The sequence below is a fragment of the Dipodomys spectabilis genome, unplaced genomic scaffold (assembly GCF_019054845.1).
Source record: "Dipodomys spectabilis isolate Male_0828 unplaced genomic scaffold, ASM1905484v1 ptg000783l, whole genome shotgun sequence".
NCBI lineage: Eukaryota > Metazoa > Chordata > Mammalia > Rodentia > Heteromyidae > Dipodomys > Dipodomys spectabilis.
In genome coordinates this window covers 18,637,249-18,657,486 of record NW_024871460.1, presented here as the reverse complement: position 1 = coordinate 18,657,486, position 20,238 = coordinate 18,637,249, and the positions used below count along the sequence as shown (strand labels likewise).

General features: G+C 39.3%; 1 protein-coding gene across 2 annotated transcripts in view; it reads right to left on the bottom strand.

The window, feature by feature from the left end:
* Nucleotides 1-20,238, bottom strand: part of Ncald (neurocalcin delta) — a 377,152-nt gene that overhangs the window by 185,744 nt on the left and 171,170 nt on the right. The window contains exons 1-2 of one of the 2 annotated variants that reach the window (XM_042672985.1): nt 13,848-13,864; nt 5,917-5,966 (exon numbers count right to left, since the gene is read on the bottom strand). The gene's annotated coding sequence lies outside the window, so the exon portion shown is untranslated. Of the gene's footprint in view, nt 1-5,916; nt 5,967-13,847; nt 13,865-20,238 lie in introns of those variants that run through there. The other variant, XM_042672983.1, reaches the window with a different exon arrangement.

Genomic DNA, 20,238 nt, shown 5'->3' with positions numbered 1-20,238 from the left:
AACATCTTTTATCCTTGAAATCAAATGTTCTACAATAATGAAGCACTGAGCACATATTCCCCAACTGTGACATTGGGGCTGTAGGGGTGAACAGTCAGACTCTGGTTTGTAATGTTCAAGAGAGAAGCGAAACTTGAAAGCAAAGTCACACTAAGGGAGGAAGCCATTATTACCTCTCATCTGTCTCACTGATAAGGTAGATGCATCCATTAAACAAAAATTTATAGAAGCCCATTATTTTGAACAGTAGACATAATCATAAATGCCATCTAGTCAGACTGAACATGGAAACTGGGCAATTTTCTAAAACCTAAGAGTTTCATAGCAACCAACCAGAAAGGGCCCAGTTACTTGGGCAGACATGAAGTCAGTACCCTCTGTTTCTATTCTTTAAGGACCGTATACAAATTGAGCAAAATAAAAGACAAGCAAGAGCTTGAAGCCTTGAGTTCAAGCTCAAGTATTGATAATAAATTAACTAATTAAAATGTCTATATCACAAAAAAAGAAAGAAAATGTACCTCCAAAAATTTCAGAAACTTGCTCAAGGACTTAGAGTTGGTAAGTGCTGTACTTCACTCCATTTGAGGAAACACTGTTTTGATTAGGTTAAGAGGAGGAGGCACCAGGGATGGAGGGTGCTGGGGGCATTGTACTGGCTTATAACCTGGATAGAATTCAATACCATTAGCAAATGGAGGATAACAAAGGCAAGGCAAGGTATGGCCAAGCACAGAATATGTGTGTAGTAGGCAACCCAGGAAAGAAGGAATTTGAGTGGGAGAGGTAGTATCAGTTTCACTGAAAACTTAGGCCCTAAGAACAATACTAAATCAAGAAGAAGAAGAAAAGACATGGTTTGGTAAATGTTTGCCTTGTGCTAAAATATATTCCAACTGCAACTTGGAAACACCCAAACAAGGAAATCCAACTTGGATTTAATCACTCGGATGCAAAATGATGTTAGGAAGATCTAAAAATGGAATCTGAAGATAGATATAAGTACATAAATACAATTTGTAAAATGCATTACTTCAAAATGAACCCATCTCTGAATAAAAAGATCTAATGGTTGCTTTAATTATGTGATAAATCAGTCCAGAATTTCAGAGATAGTTGAATGTACAGATTTACATATTAAGACAGATGGCAAATAAACCTGACAGAGTTATCAAACAAGCCTGAATGCTGGGAAAGCTTGATTAAAACCATGGGTAAGCCATGCCTTGACACCAAAGATCAGAAGCTTAGTCATTGCAGCTGTGACCTTCAACCAAAGACAAATCTACTTCTGGCTTTCACTTAATGCCTCCTTTTCAAGCAGGAAAGGTTACTTGTATTTGTCTTTGCTTAGTTTGTATTTTTTAAAGATCCCTTTATTTAATTCCCCCAAAAGAAAACAACCCCAAGGAGGAAAGGAAGGAAGGAAAAAAGCTTTGACCTTTGTGTGCAAAATGAGTTATCCTACCAAAGGCTATACGTGGTTATGTTCAGACCGCTTTGAATAACAACCCTTTAATGCCTCCTTGGCATTAAAGGAGCTGATAAATACAGCCTAAAGATTACTGAGAGTTTTTTTTTAATAGGGACAGATTTGATAAAGAAAGAAGGATAGAAAAGAGACTGCAAGGAACCCTTCCTCCTGCAAGTTTGCAAACTGAATGATTGCAATCCATAGTCTCTCTTCATTTCACACCTGCTGATAATGAGTGCCACTTCCACTAGCTACTTGCTTCCTTCAAGTGCTGCATACCTGAGAGATAGAAGCAAAGGTCTCTGGTTTAGTCCCCTGAAGGTTTGTGGTAATCTCTCTGGTGATTACCAGGAGCGCAGGATCCAAACCGCCCAGCAGGTGCTAATATTCCCAGGTGCATGCAGCAGGTGCAGTGTTGAAGGCTAAATATGTGTTAGAATTTTAAATGCTACTTAGTGTCATAAAGAGCAGTGAAACGAAAAGATGAAGCAAAACTTTGTGTCTCTATCTAAAAAAACATTACTAGAACAAACAAAAGAAAGGTGAGAGATTGAAGGTATGGTTCAAGTGGTAGAGTGCCTGCCTAGTGAGTCAGAAGCCTTGAGTTCAAACCCCAGTACTGCCAAAAAAAGGAAGAAGAAAAGATAGAGGCAGGGAGGGAGAGACGGAGGGAGGGAGGGGAGAGAAAAGGCCATGGACATTTGACAATGGTATTCTGTTATTTGAACTTCTGCAGCACAGGTTCTTAAGATGCACAAACATCATTGACAAGGAGTTAGCATATTTATGTGCAAATTTCTCCACTGTTGAAAAAGAAAAAGACTACTCAACACTGGAAGAAAAGTACTATTGATATAGTCTTATGAGCTAACTCCAACCATTATTTCTTGACTCCTTGATCAGATAACCTGATCTGAAAACTCTGAGAGGCACTGCTAAACAATTTGTGGGTCAGCTTAGAAGTAGGAGGTGAACATTTCCTATGAGTCCATCCATTCATTGGTTTGCTCCCCTGTGTGTGGGGGAGATCCCAGTGATCACTTCCAGTATGCTTATAATGCTCGTGTTGCAGTACGCATGCTCAGTGACACCTCTGGCACGTCATGCTTCTGGGTAATTCTCACCCATGAATGGCAGGCCCAACCTGGCACTTGCTTTTAGCCAATTAGAGCATGGCATTAACAACTGAAAGACATTGCCTGGACTAGGTCACTTGCAATGGAAGACTCCATCTCAGTAGACCAGAGAGTTTCTCCTAATGGCTTAGAAGAACTAAGCTGCCATGGTATTAGGGCTGTGAGATGCCAGATAGGAGAACAGTAAGAGACACCTGGGAGATGAATGTGGCTCGAGGTGTCAGCCACAGAGAGAATGACTAGTTCTACAATCTCAGCTGAATTTTGCCAACAACCACAGCTAGAGCAACCTCAGCCTCCAGAAAGGAACACGAGCAGCCCACACTTGATAGCAACTCTGTGGGACCCGAAACAAATATGGAGCTCCTGCCATACCACAACAGACAACAGAATCACATGGTGAGAATCCCCCTTTGTACTCAAATAATCATCCTCTCAAAATGCTTTGGCTTTGTCATTTTTTTTTTTTCAGTTGTGGAGCTTGAACTCTGGGCCTGGGCGCTGTCCCTCAGCTCTTCAGCTCAAAGCGAGCACTCTACCACTTGAGCCACAGCGCCACTTCCGGTTTTCTGGTGGCTTATTGGAGATAAGAGTCTCACGGACTTTCCTGCCCAGGCTGGCTTTGAACCAAGATCCTCAGATCTCAACCCCCTGAGTAGCTAGGATTACAGGTGTGAGCCACTAGCACCTGGCTCAATTTTTATTACTTTTTTGTTTTTCATTTGAGACAGGATCTGTCTATGTAGACACAGCTACCCTTAAACCTGTGATGTTCCTGCCTCAGGATTCTGAGTGCTGGGATTATAGGCACCTACCACCGTACTCCCTCCCACCCCCAGCAGCTTCTTCCTCATTTTGTGGGTTACTATAAGTGTATATAGAATCATAAAATTCAAAACTTCAATCTAGAATATAATTCTTTATTTGTGAGTCTCAGAATAAATGAATTAGGTTTACTTTTTTTTCCAAAATATTAAAATAACTTTTAGAGTTTCTTAAAAATGTATGGGCTGGGAAGATGGATCAGTGGTAGAGTGCTTGCCTTGCATGCATGAAGCCCTGGGTTCGATTCCCCAGCACCACATAAGCAGAAAGAAAAAAAGCCAGAAGTGGCGCTGTGGCTCAAGTGATAGAGTGCTAGCCTTGAGCTGAAGATCTGAGGGACAGCACCCAGGCCCAGAGTTCAGGCCCCACGACCAGATCCCCCCCCCCAAAAAAAAATTGCGAAGTATTCTTCCAAACTAGTTGTTTGTTGTTATTGGTTTATTTTTTTAGGGGGGGGTGGTCCAGTCGTGGGTCCTGAACTCTGGGCCTGGGCGCTGTCCCTCAGCTCTTCAGCTCAAGGCTAGTGCTCTACCACTTGAGCCACAGCACCACTTCCGGCTTTTTTTCTTGTTGCTTATGTGGTGCTGGGGAATCGAACCCAGGGCCTCATGCATGCAAGGCAAGCGCTCTACCACTAAGCCACCTTCCCAGCCCTGGTTTATTTTTTTAATAAATGTTTTAGTTTTGAATATTTAGAGACTGATGGGAGTGTGGTGAAGATGGTGCAGAGGGTTTCTGTGAATCCCAGACCACTCCCCCAACATCAGCACCTGACATTACAGGAGCTTTATCACAGTGAGTAGACCAGTATTTATACCTCATTGTGAATAACTCCCATCCTTTATTCAGACTTCCTTAATTTTATATGACAACCTTGTTTCTGTCCCAGGAGTCTCTGCAGAACTGCATGTGACATTTAATCATCACATCTGTTTAGACTTCTCCTGGTTGGGACCACTTCTCAACCTTCACTTGTTTTTAATGACCTCAACAGTCTGGAAGAGTACTGGTGGGATATTCTGGGGGAAGCTCCTTGAGTAGTGAGACTTCTCTCATATCTTTTTCATGATCAGAGCCTGGTAGCAGGTTTGGGGAAGATGACCCCACAGGCAAAGCCATGTCAAAGCCATCTGCTCTCAAAGACATATCACTGCTGATGGTAACCTTAAGTCCTTGGCTTCAGGTAGCATTGGGCAGGTTGCTCCATTGCTTTTTCTCCCTGCCTAGATTGAATACCACATGTGGTCCCAATAGGGGTGATGCTTTATGTCCTGAAAAGCAGAATGTCTACATGGTTCTGCATGGGACAGTTCATTCTTCTCATCTACTCAATTCTTCCAATCACTTATGCATTTAAGTATAGATACATATTTCATATTTAGGTTATATCCCAATATAATGTTGTTTAGATTGGTTCAGCTTTGGCCATGGGGAAGTCGTCCTGTTGTCCTTTTGACACATATCCATCATTGTGGACTTTTATATTTTAGTGCTATCACTTTCTGGTACTGTAAGATGCTCTGAGCTCCTTGTATACATCTTAAATATCTCCTTTGCCAGTCACAAGCAGGCATTCCTTCTCAGGACACTCTAATAACAATAAGCACACTACTCTGAGACCCTGATTTGGGAGTAGTGTACTTATTGTTATTAGAGTGTCAGACCAGCTTTCACTCACTTTAACAATCGAAATCGGAACCTTGGGATAGTCCTATATTCTTAAATTTATTCTCATTTATTTAATAATCATTATTTACAGAGATAATTATGCACCTGGCACTTTTAAAAAACATTTTTTAAATAACATCTAATGTAACTCTTGTCATACTCTCATTGCAACACAACATGCAGGCTTGTAACAGGCTTGTTACATGGATGAGAAAAAAAAATCAAGGCATCAAGAGAGTTTGGATATGTGCCTCAAGGCATGTAGCTATTATGTGTCACAAGCAGGAAGTAGAACCAAGCACCTGGATCCACATTTGGGGTACATGTTGCCCCACAGCAGTGAAGACTTCACAGAACTACCAAAGGCAATTGAATTAACTCATTATCCTTAAGAAATATCCGTCATTAACCAGTAAGTGCCAGTCTGCTACAAATTAACAGATGCTTAATGCCATTTGAGAGACCCCTTGGATAAAGTCCCAATGTAATACATCAGAAGAAGCTATTGTCATGTGCCCCTCGAGAAGATTCTCACACTGCCTTGGATGAGGATGTCACATTAAAACTGCAAATTTAACCTTATTATACTATAATGCCCAACATGATAGGCAGTGACTTATTTATTTCATTTCTATCCATGGATTATTTCTGTAAGTTTTTAAAATGTACTATCTTTCCCATATATGAAATACCCATTTATTCTATTCGTTGATAAAATATTTGAACAAAACTCTTGCAAAAACCATTGGGCATAAATAAAGTCCCCACAATTTCCATTTGTAGCTAAGAAAAAAATTCTAAATGTAGGCTTACTTTATAGCTGCCCCTTGCAGATAGTTCCAAGAGACCAAAGTCGAGGTGATCTGAAAGAAAACAGGCAAAGGAAAAGACTGAGTACAACCATCTCAAAGGACTCATTCTCATCTACCCCAGGGGCAGAGCATTGTGATTTGGGTTTGCTTGATGATAATGCTTTTGGGAAAAGGGTGTGCAGGTTAGGGTGGAGATTTCAACCCAGCAAAATAGACTCCCTTAGAACAAGAAGGCAGAGGCGAATATGCTGGAATGTCTGTCTTCTTTATTGAAAGTGAGCACACTTCTCAAAAGGAGAGAGAGCAATGTGGCCTTTCTCTCCATTTTTCTTTTTTGTGGTCTTCACTTGTAGTTCCAAGAAAGCACCAAATGGATTCCCTTTCACATGTATAACAAAGGAATTAACATAGCACCTGCCATACAACAACAAGAGTTTGGGAACTGGCTTCCTTTTTCTGTGAGGATGACAGAGGAGCTTGAACTCCAGGCTTTTCAATTGCTGGGTAGACACTCTACTACTTGAGCCATGCCTCCAGCCCAACACATTAGTAACAAGTCACAATAATTCACTCATACATTGGTTAGACTCATAGGGCAGGACTGTGTAGAAGAAAAGAATGACCCAAGCTATCAGCCTGTGGGAAAACTAACTCAGCAAGTGTGACTGCAAAGGCTTCAAGGGAGAGGACATGGCTCACTGGGTCCCAACGCTACTGGAAATGTACCTGACAGCTACAAACCCTCCTTGAGAAAAAGCATACTTCAGTATGGCTGGATTGCCAGTCTAGATGATCTAATTGCTCTCTCTATTACAGCTTCAAAGGCATGACAAATGTCAAAAGCTCTCTGGGGAGATCTGTTTTCAAAAAAACAAACAAAAAAATCCCAACTTTTATCACTGAATTATTACATACCTGTGTTACTTTTCTTAGAAACAAAAATCCCAAAGAGTGTGTCATTGTTTGTAGTTCTCAATGTCTTCCATTTTTATTTTTTTAAAAATCGAAATAATTAAATAAGAAAAGGTATCCTACCTGACATGTTAGGAAAAAAATGTAAGTTTTGGATTTCTGTGTATATGACAGTGTACCAATCATTGAAGACTACATCTCGGTCAATACGCAAAGGATTCAGGCGCCTCTTTGCACTTAGCAGAGAATTGGATTCAGGTAAAGGAGAACTGGGTGCTTTCCCAGAGTTAATAAATTTGTCCCTTTGAATATGGAACAGAGAAAAATATAATTCAAGAGAAAGGATCTTGGGCAAATTATTGAATCTCTACATGTTCCAGAAATGATAATGCTTATTTTACTTTTAATGTCAGCAAATTAAGAATTCTGACGTAAGATAGTTTAATTTTTCACTTATGACAACTTGTACATTTGATAGCTATTACAGAAGAAGTTTAGTGTCACAAAATCTAATCTTTCCAAGCATCAGTTTGAACTGGAAAAAAATCCATGAGATAATCTTTATGTATTTTCCTTCATCTTAAAATTGTCTTGTTGACATCTAAACACATTACAACTTGGCAAATGACATTCTAAGATCCTACATTGATAATATGTAAGCTTACTTATAAATGTAGGCTTTTTAAATGTAGGGTAAAATTAGTATTTGTCACACTTTAAAATACATATAAGCCAGGTGTCAGAGTGTCATACCTGTAATCCTGGCTACTCAGGAGGCTGAGATCTGAGGATTACAGCTAGAAGCTAGGCTGGACAAGAAAGTCCATGGCACTTTATCCCCAATAAATCACCAAAAAAGCAAGGAGTAGAATTGTGGCTCAAGTTCCTTGAGCAAAAAGGCCAGGCGACAGGGCTCGGGCCCTGAGTTCAAACCCAGGACTGGCACAAAAGAGAAAAAGACGTGACAATATATGTAGTTAATTTCATTTCAGACTTGTAGAATTGTTTTTGAGTGAAGAAATACAGAGTAAAACAGCAAAGTGAGTGTTTTGATCTGTCATGGGGACCTTCTCCAGCATGAGCCCCTGTAGTCCAAGAAAGATTACCCAAGGTCTTAGACTCCAGCAGCGTCTCAGGCTGTTGGGTAAGGAGAATTCTGTCTGCTCTCTGTGCTATTGTCATAGTCCACAGACGTACATTACAACACACCCTGTCTTACCACTTTTTATTTCCTCAGAGATTGATGAGAAAATGATAAAGGTGGGATAATAGCAGTGTGGACATGGAAGAAGACAAAATTACATTGCCAACAGCGTATATAAGCTATTCTTTACAGAATGGCTGTTCCCATTAAAATGCATTCACAAAGAGAAAACATATGGAATTCTGCTCTATGTATGTCCATCCAAAATTCATGCTGGAATTTAATCTCTAATGCAATCATTTTAAGAATAGGTCCTTTGAGAAGTAACCAGGTCACAAAAGCTCTTCCCTTCTGAATGAGGTCAAAGCCCTCTTAAAAGACATAGCACCCAACCTTTTTTGCCCTTTGTCCCTCCAAGTGAGGCTATAGTATTCAAAAGCAAACAGCCAGTCCTCACCAGACACAAGGCTGCCAGTACCTTGACCTTGAACTTCACAGCCTCCAAAACAGTGAGAAAATATGGTTTTGTCCTTTTTGGATTTGTTCTTTATACATTCCTTATATATTTTGTTCTTTATATATTTCCCAGTCTCGAGTATTTTTTATAGCAGCATGAACAGACTAAGACAATCATGTATGTGTGTGTGTGTGTGTGTATGTGTACATATCAGATTATATATAATATATAGTATATATAGATATATATCTGCTATATATATTACAGATAGACTATATATTAGTCTATATATACTATACATAGCATATACAATGTATATATAGTATATGTCTCAGACTATATATAACATATAGGCATAAAATATATAGCATATATGCTATAAAATTATTATACCATATAATGCATGTACATATCTTTATATATATTTTCATATGTTGTATATATGTATATATGCTTTTGTTCTTATAGATTGTGTTCTCAATATATTTCCCAGTCTCAGATGTATGTATATATATGTATAAATATTTATATAAACATATTTTTAACATTATAATAACATAATAAAAGTAATAATATAATAACAGTTATATATTATAAAGCCTCTTACTAATATTATACTATACAATTATGATATATAATATATTTATATAATATATGATTATATAAGAGATTTGATATATTATAATATATTAGTTATATTATATATAGTTTGTTATATATATAAAATAGACTAAGATAAACATTGCCGATATGTATATACATGTATATATGTATATTATATGCATATTAGCTAATTACAATTCTAACTTCAGGGAGGCATGAAGATAAGGAAGAAAAAAGACAAGAATGGAAGTCAGGGAGTCTGGGATGTAGTTTCACTTTAGCTGTTTGTTAGCAAAGCTGACATAAGAGCAATCACTTACCACCAGTAACTGTCTATACAGCAAAAAGGCATGTATTATACTCTATATCAAACTTTTCAGTTAAGATTTTCATCAGGAACTTCATGATTTATGAAAAATCAAATAAAGCTTACCAAATTGCTTTTTCAATAGCCTTGGGTGAAGACTCATAATTAATACTCATATTTAAAATAATTTATATATTTTTGATGTACATATACAGATTTCCAGGTTTACCTATTCTTAAAGGTGTGAAAAACATGGAATATTTGGATTAAAAAAAGGGTTTGGAATACTATATGAAACTACTTACAGTCACCACACTATTTAGCCACTATTCCTAATCATTTTATCAAGACATGATGCCATCCATTCACGCTGATGGCGAATGAAATAGTGGCTGGTCTGTCATTGTTGATAGGCAACTTTTCACCCTCAACATGGCATTTTCCAGAGCAGTATATTTTAACAAGTGCTTGTAAATAGAGTCCACAGCTCTTTACATTTAGTTTTAATTTGATTTAATAAGTTTGGTAATTTGTACTTCGGAATCTGCTTTTTCCCAGGAAATGGAAAAACCTTAATATTTATTCATCTGTGAAAAAAATGGGCCATGTTCCAAAACACAATTAAACTGGAAACAGATGATAGTCATCCTCTCGGGGGCATTTAGCCTAAGCTAAATATACTCACAACTCAGCTGACCCTTGCAAATCCAGCCACCACCGGAACCAGGGCTGTGGCAAGGGCATCCCTGCCTTGCTCTGCAGTGAAAAGCCACATGTCCTAAGGTGGGGGGGGAGCACATCCAAACATCATGCAATCAACACTCCTGTATTTTACATCAATGTCTAATAAACATAGCTGAAACCATTTCATCACCTTGTTTCCTACTTCTAGGCTGAGTCCTTCAGTAAGGATTAACTTAGTTCTCTGCACTTGGGCAAACATGGGCATAAATGAGGATGCAACAGATTTAATAGGATTATAGCTTCCCTTAAAAAAAAATTGCTGAGCTAGGGTGGAAATGGTGGTGTTTAACATGATCAAGGCCAAGGGCTCAACCCCCAGTATAAAACTAAACAAAAAAACAACCTACTACCTCACCATCATTATACATGGCACAAGCTCACTTAATCAAGGTCTTCCCCTGAGGACCCTTCAGAAGCTGATTTGCTCTGCTACCCTCATTCTCTCTTTCCCTCTCCCCATTGCTTTGGTTAACTGGAGATAAGTGTCACATGGACTTTTCTTCTTAGGCAAACTTCAAGCTGTGATCCTCAGATCTTAGCCTCCTGAGTAGCTAAGATGACAAGTGTGAGCCACCAGTACCCAGCTAGTCCTATTTTTTAAACGAAGGGTACCAAGAGGTAAATAAATTAAATGAGATATCCAGGCTGGCACTCTACAAAATGGCAGAACTAACATTTGAGTCATTAAGTAACTTCTCCGCACCAGTGTCCTCACTTTAGTTCACTGGGAGATTCTGGAAGTCCCAGCCCTTCAGGGAAGATTTTGATGTGATATATAAGTAGAAAGGCCAATGATAACCTGTTCAACTTAGGAAGAGTTAGGGTATGGGATAAGGTGATGGTGGGTCTCCCTAGAGAAAGGGTCAACTTAGGGAGAACAGTACTCATTTCCTACTGAGATGAGCTAAAATGGATATCTAAAACGGGAAGTGCCAGACAGGTGGCTCCACAGCCCCTCCCCACCTAACAGAGACTGGTCCTCTCCTCCTCCAGCCTTCCTCTTGTGTCCCAGTTATTACTAGTTTGCCAGCATCACCCACCAAGTAGCAGAAATGATCTTGGTCCTAATCTTGCCATCCTCTGTCACTCAGCCTTGCTTCTCCTCCTGTCTCCTTTTGCCTTCCCACCAACATGTGCATTTACTCATCATTCGTTATTTAGAAAACAGCTGCTGGCTGAATGTGCTAAGCACCAGGTGAAAGGCCCTGTTTTCATAGAGCATACAACTTCAAGGGAGAAACACACAGCATAGAAATAAACATGTCCATCAATATAACATTTGTACAAGGCCGTGTGTTCAAGCCTCAGTCCCCACATAAATGTATATATAAGCAAGTGCTCATTGAAGTGCATGACCTGAGGCAGAGCGGATCTGAGGTAAGACAGAACATAACAGAGAAGGGTCTATGGGATGAAGGACACTGAGAGTGTCTTTTAAGTTGAGAGTAAAGGATGAGGAGCCAATATTACCAATAATAGCAATCTGAGCAGAGGGAACAGCTTATGCAAAGACCCAGGGATAGGAAAGTATATCAGTTATTTTTGGTACTATGACCTAAACACCTGACATAAACAACTTAAGGAAGGAAGGATTCACAGGGTCACAGATTCAGAGGGTTCAGTCTGTGGTTATTTGGCTCCATACACGTGGGCAGAACATCATGGCAGCTGGAGCAGGTGGCAAAAGAAATTCTTCAGAGACAGCAAAAGGCCAGAGACAAGATACTCCAAAGATCCCACCCTTAGTGACCCACTTCCTCCAACTAAACTCTACTTCTTGAACTCTCTAGACCACTCAAAATAGTAGCAGCAAGCTTTCATATATGAGCCTGTGAGGTTCACTGCATACACAAACCACAACAGAAATGGTCCGTGGTCCCCAGAGTCTGAATATAGATGAGAATGACAAGGGAAGAAGATGGTGACTGAGTGGGTAGAGCCCATTTGGAGTTTGGATTTTATTCTGAATGCAACTTGTTCTCTGATTGCTCCCAGAAGAAAACATATTATCAGAGAAAGCAAATCTAAAAGTAACCAAAAAGAAAATACCTTAACAAATATTGTCATGTCTTATACAGCCATTATAATGAATAATATTTTCAGAGAAATGGATGGACCAAGAACAAATCATGGTAAGTGAAGTAAACCAAACTCAGACAGACAACAGCACATGTTTTCTCTCATATGTGGAAGCTAGACATAAATACTTGACAGATTATAGAGAACTCTAGGCATTCATACACAGTGAAGCCAAAGGTAGAACACAAGGTACAATGAGCTAGGTCCTGAGCTAGTTCACAGAGATGTTCTTGTTGTCAAAACAAGCAAGGATCCTATCCTTCTGGAGCCAAATAATCATGAGTAAATAAAGGAATCCACAAACCAAATAGATGTGTGATAAAGGAAAATAAACAGAAAGCTGGGGTAGGGAATATTGGGAAAGAACAGAGAAAATGGCTCCCCACACCATACATTAATCCCAATTTCTCAGTTATCCAGTAGGATATTATGAAATACTTACACATAGATTATCTGAAAGCCATAGACCTAAGCCTAGTATATCCCTTGCACTATATAGGATTTGGCATGACTTTTTCTTCATGGATCCCTGTTATTTCTCTCTGACTCTCTAAACTTCTCATAAGCCATCTGCTTGATAATCTACCCCAAAGTTTGTTGAACTCAACAAGCAAGTATTCCAAGAATCCACTATTTCCTCATTGGAACATCAGACTGTTTTGGTCCATTAGACTTCTATGATAATGGTAAGTTACTAGATGATAAGTTACTAGAATTGATTTTAGATTTTATGTGCATAGGCTCATCGTATTTTTGTGTGTGTGCAGGGCTTGGTTATGGTCCTTTAACTTTTTTGCTCAAGGCTGGTGCTCTATCACCTGAACTATAGCTCCATTTCTGGTGGTTAATTGTAGATAAGAGTCTTACAGACTTTCCTGCCTGGGCCGGCTTTGAACCATGTTTCTCAGATCTCAGTCTCCTGAGGAGCCAAGATTACAGGTATGTCCCTGGCTTGATTAAATGTCTGTGTGTAATACAGTATTGTAATTAACCTTTGTGGTTCTCCTATTCTCTTCTAAGAAATTGGGAAGCCACAGCCCAGAAGAGAGAAACATCTCCATGGTAGAGTCATGGAGAACTGAATGTAGACAGTCTGACTCAGAATCAAAGTTCTTGTTCCACAGTGCTTAGTCTTATTCACAAAAACAGCCAGCATAAACTTCAGGTCCTATAGATTTGTGTGCAGAAAAGGTCATAATTTTGATCCCGGTCATCAGGATGGGTGGGCAAACAGCATGATCCAACTCAGCCTCATTATTTCTAATTAATCTTTAATAACTGAGCAGAGAACAATAAAAAAAACTTACAAATGGCAATAAGGACACTCAGCAAGTAATTGCATCTAGGAAAATGTGTAAGTTATAGCAATGACCTATGGTGTATAATCAAGCATGAAGCTGAATTCAGATCTTCTACCTTTGCCAGGCATGGGGACAGAAACATAGTTCCTGGTCATTACCTGTGATCAGCTCTAGCCTTTTGGCTTTGCCAAAGGTTAGAATCGGCCAAACTGATTATTTCTGTGTGAAATAATAAAAAGTCTTGTCTCATTCAAGAGATAATGTACAGTGTGCAATTGATGTCATTATTAAATATACTTTGCAAAATCTAGGATTTATCAGCATTCGCATCATGCAGTGAAAGAAATATGTTCACTATTATAGAAGGCCAAGTTTATCTATGTACCTTGATTCTAGAAGAAAAATTCTTCTGCCTCAGCAATTGTATAGTAGATCCTTGGTATCTGTCAATAAACATTCAATGAATTAATGGTAGGACAGGAACTAAGAGTTGTAGCAGCTGTATAAATTAGGATGAGTGAAAACAGGCCTTTCCCACAATTCTGGTGGCCATGGGCAAAGGACAGTACTTTCCCTCATTCAATGTTCCATTTTTCAGTGTTAGAAAAACTCACAGATTCGAATCACTGGAAGCAACACATCTTAATTGATAAGATGTCTGAAGAGCAGCTTTAATGAGGTTCGCTTTTGTAAATCACAGAGAAACTAATTGCACAGGAACCAGTGGCAAGCATTACTAAATAGGTTGTCTCCCCAGCCCTTTCAATTGCTTAGATAATGATTGTTTTTAATTAATTCTTTCTCTTTATTTGCAAATTGGAGTTCCTAAAAGCTGCAAGTAGCTCAAGTTTTCTTCTTATCTCCATTCTGGCTGACAGAAGAATTTGCTTGGCTAGTCCTTTCTTCTTAGTTAAAACAGCAACAACAACAACAAACTTCTCAACCTTATCCAAATAGCCTCAAATTCTGATTTAATTAGTGAGGTTTTATAATCATTAAATTTAGTGTGCTTATCAGCATGTAACACAACAGTCACCTTGAACTGACAAGCCTGGCAGAGAGAAATGGAAAGTACCATTCAACAAGGCATCATTGAACATCCCTATCTGACCGATGTTCAGACTAAGATCCAGAGCTGTTAAATAAGGGCTGAAGGTGAGACAGCTAACAGGGTCAAAAGATACATGCATGAATTCTCATATGTTCTCTAAATAACTAATATAAATGTAAGCATATATAATATGCTTATATTAAACATAATATACTAATATATATGTAAACATATGCACGATCATATGCCCATATACAGAAACATTAACTAAAGTATGATGTATGCGTGAGAGAATTCCAATGCTGTCACTCGTTTAAACAAGTAGCTTATAGTTACACAAAATAAATACCAGAAAACAAAATCATGTATTGTCAGGGGAGGGGTGTGGCAGATGACTAAGAGAGGAAGGGTGGGTGAATACAGTAATAATATTCAATGTATACATATGAAAATGAAACTAGATACATTGTGAGGATGGGGGATTAGAGAGATGGGGAGAATGATGGAAGGGTGGCATTGATGAAGATCTTCCATTGAAATCCCTTTGTACAACTACTTAAAGCCTGGGTACTGCCCTGAGTTTTTGTGCTCAAGGATAGCATTCTTTCAGCTAAACAACAGCTCCAGTTCTGGCTTTTTGGTGGTTAGTTGGAGACAAGAGTCTCACAGGCTTTCCTGCCTACGCAGGCTTTGAACTGCAATTCTCAAATCTCAGTCTCCTCAGTAGCTAGGAGTATAGTCTTGAGCCACTAGTACCCAGCTAAAGAAATACATATATATATGTACATCTCTCTCTCTCTGAGAGAGATGAGGCAGATAGTAAGTGGCTATATGTCATATTGTAAAATAAAGAGTGAGTTCTCTGATAAGTGACTCAATACCTAAATGGATCTTTTAAAATAGTGACCTTAGTATGCATTTCCTGCTATTTTTTTATCATTTGATATTCACATCAAAGTCGAAGTCGTGCTTCTTGGAACACATGCCTCCCTTCTGAGCACAGAAGATTTTATTCAATTTGTATTTTTGACAGGAGGAGGACCTCCTGGTGTATTGAAATGAATCTCAAATACTTTTGGAAATGTAGTAATGTAGTCAAGTAAAAGGCCAGGGCTAGTTGGTAGCTTTAGGTAGGCAATGGGAAGGGATTGTTTAGATAGTAAGGAGAACTTCCTGACAATAAGACAAGATAACGAAAATGAACCAAGGAAATTAAGTATAAAGGTAATATCATTATCTATAATGTATCATTCACTGGAGGAAATGAATGTGGAAGCAAAAAAGTGGTGAGTTTTAGATGTCCTCTATAAACGATGACACTAGGAATAAAACACAACTGAGTCTATGTACACAGCAGCATGCAGGAGGGTAGAGGATACTCAGAAGATAGATGAAGAACAGTGGACACAGCTGTTAAGCCAATGATGATCTAAATCCAGAGCAAGACAAGCTCTAGGTTTGGACAGAAGATATTACAAAGCACCCTAATGCACTGGATACACTGCACAAAACCTGATTGGTAAGCGCTGGATGTAAATACAGCACAAAAGTGAATGGTTTGTAAGTTCACCAAATCTACCAGCAACCTTCAAATTGGAGCTTGAGTTGGTAAATTCTACCACCAAAGCTATACAAAAATATTTTAAGTAAATTTTTAAAAAATATTTACAATACAATAAAAAATATGAAAAAAGGCCAGGCGCCGGTGGCTCATACCTGTAATCCTAGCTTCTCAGGAGGCTGAGATCTGAGCATCACGGTTCAAAGCCAGCCCGGGCAGGAAAGACACGAGACTCCTATCTCCAATAAACCACTAGAAAACCGGAAGTGGCACTGTAGCTCAAGTAGTAGAGCACTTGCCTTGAGCCGAAGAGCTGAAGGACAGCGCCCAAGCCCAGAGTTCAAGCCCCATGACCCACAAATATATATAAAGAAAAAATGTTTACAAATGATTTTGAGGAACAGGATAAATCCCAACATTTCATCAAGGAACAAGTCCACTACATGCAGGATTTTAGTCTGAAATAGTAACAAGGGTAATGTAGAAATTCTTTTATGAATGCATTTCCCTCTGCAGGCAGAGTACTTTGGAAACCTTAATAGTCTGTGCTTCTCTCCTATCAGAAGTCCAAAGGAAGCTTGGTGCTGGTAGTTTACACTTCAATTTTAGCTACTCAGGAGGCTGAGATCTAAGGACTGCAGTTCAAAGCCAGGAATGTATGTGAGACTCTTATTTCCAATTAACTAAAAACAGACAGAAGAGCTGTGGCTCAAATAGTAAAATGGCCCACCTTGAGCAAAAAAGCTAAAGGACAGTGGCCAGGCCCTGAATTCAAGTCACAGTATTAACACTCACACACACACACACATCCAGATGCCGCTGGCTCACACCTATTATACTAGCTACTCAGGAGGCTGAGGATCACGGTTTGCAGGCAGCCCAGTCAGAAAAGTCCATGAAACTCCTATCTCCAATAAACTACTTAGAAAGAGCCTGAAGTGGTACTGTGGTTCAAGTGGTAGAGCACTAGCCTTGAGCACAAAGAGGCTCAAGAACAGTGCCCCATCCTGAGTTCAAGCCATAGGACCAGCAAAAAAAAAAAAAAAATCTAAAGAACATTAATTCATTATCTGTATAAATTAGTGTTTGCGACAATTCTGATTTATAAGATAAAATTGACTAGGTTCCAGAAATAACTGTCAGAGTCCTCTTCCAAATACTATGAAAAACAAGGCTCCATGTTGGTACTCCCACCATTTCCAAACCTGCAAAGGCTGCAAAGTTATTTCTGAGGGAGTAGGAATGACAGGTGACAGAGTGGCGAGTGACCATCTCAGTCCTTACTGTGCACTTCTTAAACTAAATCACTGTTTGATGATTATTCGGTATAGTTATTAGTACTTCACAAGCCCATGCTTGGGCTTCAAGGTAGAAGATATTATTGTCTTGCCCAAGAGAACTCAAAATTGTAAATAGCAAATTCATATTTATTTTTTTTCTCCAAATACCTGAGGGTCAAAAGCCCAGTGAAGAAATTTGTAAGACTTCCCTCAAATGAGTCTTCTTTGGAAGATGACTTTTCCCAGATTGACCGTTCTTTCTGGAGGCAGAATTCCATTTGGAATCAAAGATAGGAAACTGACACTTTAAACCAAGTAAATAATTTCCAGAAAGCAGTGTGAAAAAGAGAAGATCCAAATCTCACTTGACATCATTCATTTCAAATACTGTAAGACCTTATAGGAAGAATAGGACCACATGTATTCTGGGTACTAGTTCCACTCTGCACTTTAGAAACCATACAAGCTGATAAGAAGAGACATATCCCCAAATAGAAGATTTAACCCATTTGTTGTCAACACCTATAGCACAGAATACTTCACTCACAAGCTCTAAGACAACATCTTGAGTTCCCAAGTGTGTCTCTATTGTGGCAACTTTCCATCTTACCCAATCTCAAACAGAAAGAATAAAGAGGCTATTATGGAAAACATTATGACAGAAAGAATATGAGTCCATTATGGAAAACATTATGACAGAAAGAAAATGAGCCCATTAGGGAAAACATTATGACAGAAAAAGAGTCCATTATGAAAAACAAAACCCAAACAATGATAACAGTGTGAAAATGCTGTAAGAAACCATATCGATGTGCTATGGGAGCATAGGAGGCACAGCTCCTCCTTGGCCTGTTGGAAAATATTTTTTTAGAATGCAATCTAACAGCTTCCACAATCAATTACTAAGAGTTGACCTTGGGACAGCATGATTCCAAATGCTTACATGTCTGAGCAAATTGAGTCCAACAAGTCACTGAGAAAAATAGTAATAACATCTAACATCAACTAAAGGCTTATGTGTAAGCATTATTCTAAGAGATTTTTTTTTTCCTTTAACTCAATCCGGCAAATAACTCTGTGCATCTTATTACTGAGAGAATCATTAAGCTTTTTCAAGGTTGCACAGCTAGAAGGCCACTGAGCCAGCCTCTGAAACCAGGCCCTCTGGCTCTAATGCCCATATGCTTCCGCACAGTAATTCACAGCTGCGTCCAAATGCCAGCACATATTCACAGATGAAGTCACGGAGGTCTTGCTGATGGGTGGGAGACTAGATACAAAATGCAGATGGCTTGACTGAGCCTAAGTGCTACCTCATGAGAAGAAGCATTTGAGCCAGGGCTTGAAAAATGAAATCTGAAGATGGAGGGAAAAGGCAGGGTGGTGCTAGGGATGTCATAGAGAATGTGGTCACTGGGAAAAGTCTGGAAAGTGCTATGCAAATGCTGAGGCTTCCTGGCTGGCTCTTCTTTTGTTTTCTTAAAGTTCTGTTCGTTATCTTTAAAGAGTTGTCCAAAAGGGTTTCAGTGTAACGTGTCATTTTACGTACACAATGCATTTTGATCAAGGTCCCCTCTTCCATCATTCTCCACCATCTCTCTAAACCCCACTCATCCCCTTCAGTTTCCCAGGTCCATTTTCATATGTTTACCCTTCCCCTTGACCTCACCTTCCCCCACATACACAAGTTCCAGCTTCCTGGTACCCCTTTGTTAAACTGAGTGTTAGTTGATCAAAGGAGTTTCCAGTATGGAAGCCTCCCAGGCAAATACCACATTTTACTTAATGTTTGTGTCTACATGCATATGATCTTGTATATATTTACATCTCTATTTCTAATTTAGATCTAACTTGCACATACAGGAGAAGTCATGCATCCCTTGTCTCTTTGCTGGCTCAGCTCTGGAGGGAAATGTCAAGGAAGACATGCCACACCTCATGGAGACAAGGACAGTGGAAGAGAATAGCATCCCTGCCACCATTGTAGCACTTTACCAACACCCTCTGGCTGTCATTTTGTAAATTCAACTTATAACATCATCCAAATGCCAGAAAACACTCATTTCCTATCTGGAGGAGGCTTTGCAGAACTGATTAGGATTGAAAAGCATCATGCCCTCTTTCTTTTATCAGTAACCTCCTTGACAGATGCATTTACTTTCTGTGAATACAAATGACTGTGGGTATTCTGATGAGAAGCACAACAGCTGCAGCTCACTAACTAGACGGGGAGCACAACATTGAGGGTATGAGATCTGTCTACCAGAGCAGGGGAGCCGGAGGCGCCATTACCTGGCACCTTGGGTGAGTCTAATTGACAGGGACAATTTATCCTGTGTTACTGTACCAGCACTCATTAGTTAGTCCTTTCCAGAAACTTAATATTGCTATTATCATCCTTCATAAATGCGGATGGTCACCACTGATGTGAAAGTGAGGATGGCCATGGATTGGACAAGCAGGCCGGTGGCTGCCATGCCGACTGCTCCATCTGTAGAATTTGCTATCCACAGCCCACTTTGAAATTCTCCATCATAGGCCATCTGGCTTTAAAGCTAACTTGGATAAAGATGGGTGTCTGAACTAACTTTACAAGTTAATCTGTACTAATATTGAAGTACTAATATTGAAGGGTGACATATTCTAATTTTCTCTGGAAAAGTGAATGGAAGACTTTGAAAGAACAGGAGGGAGGTGTATGCCAGTGGCTCATGCCTGACAGCCTAGCTACATGGGAGGTGAGATCTGAGGGTTACCATTTGAAGGCAGCCTGCACAGGAAAGTCCCTGAAACTCTTATTTCAAATTAACCAGCAAAAACAGCCAGAAATCGAACTGTAGCTCAAGTGGTAGAACACCAGCCTTGAGCAAAGTAAACTAAGAGA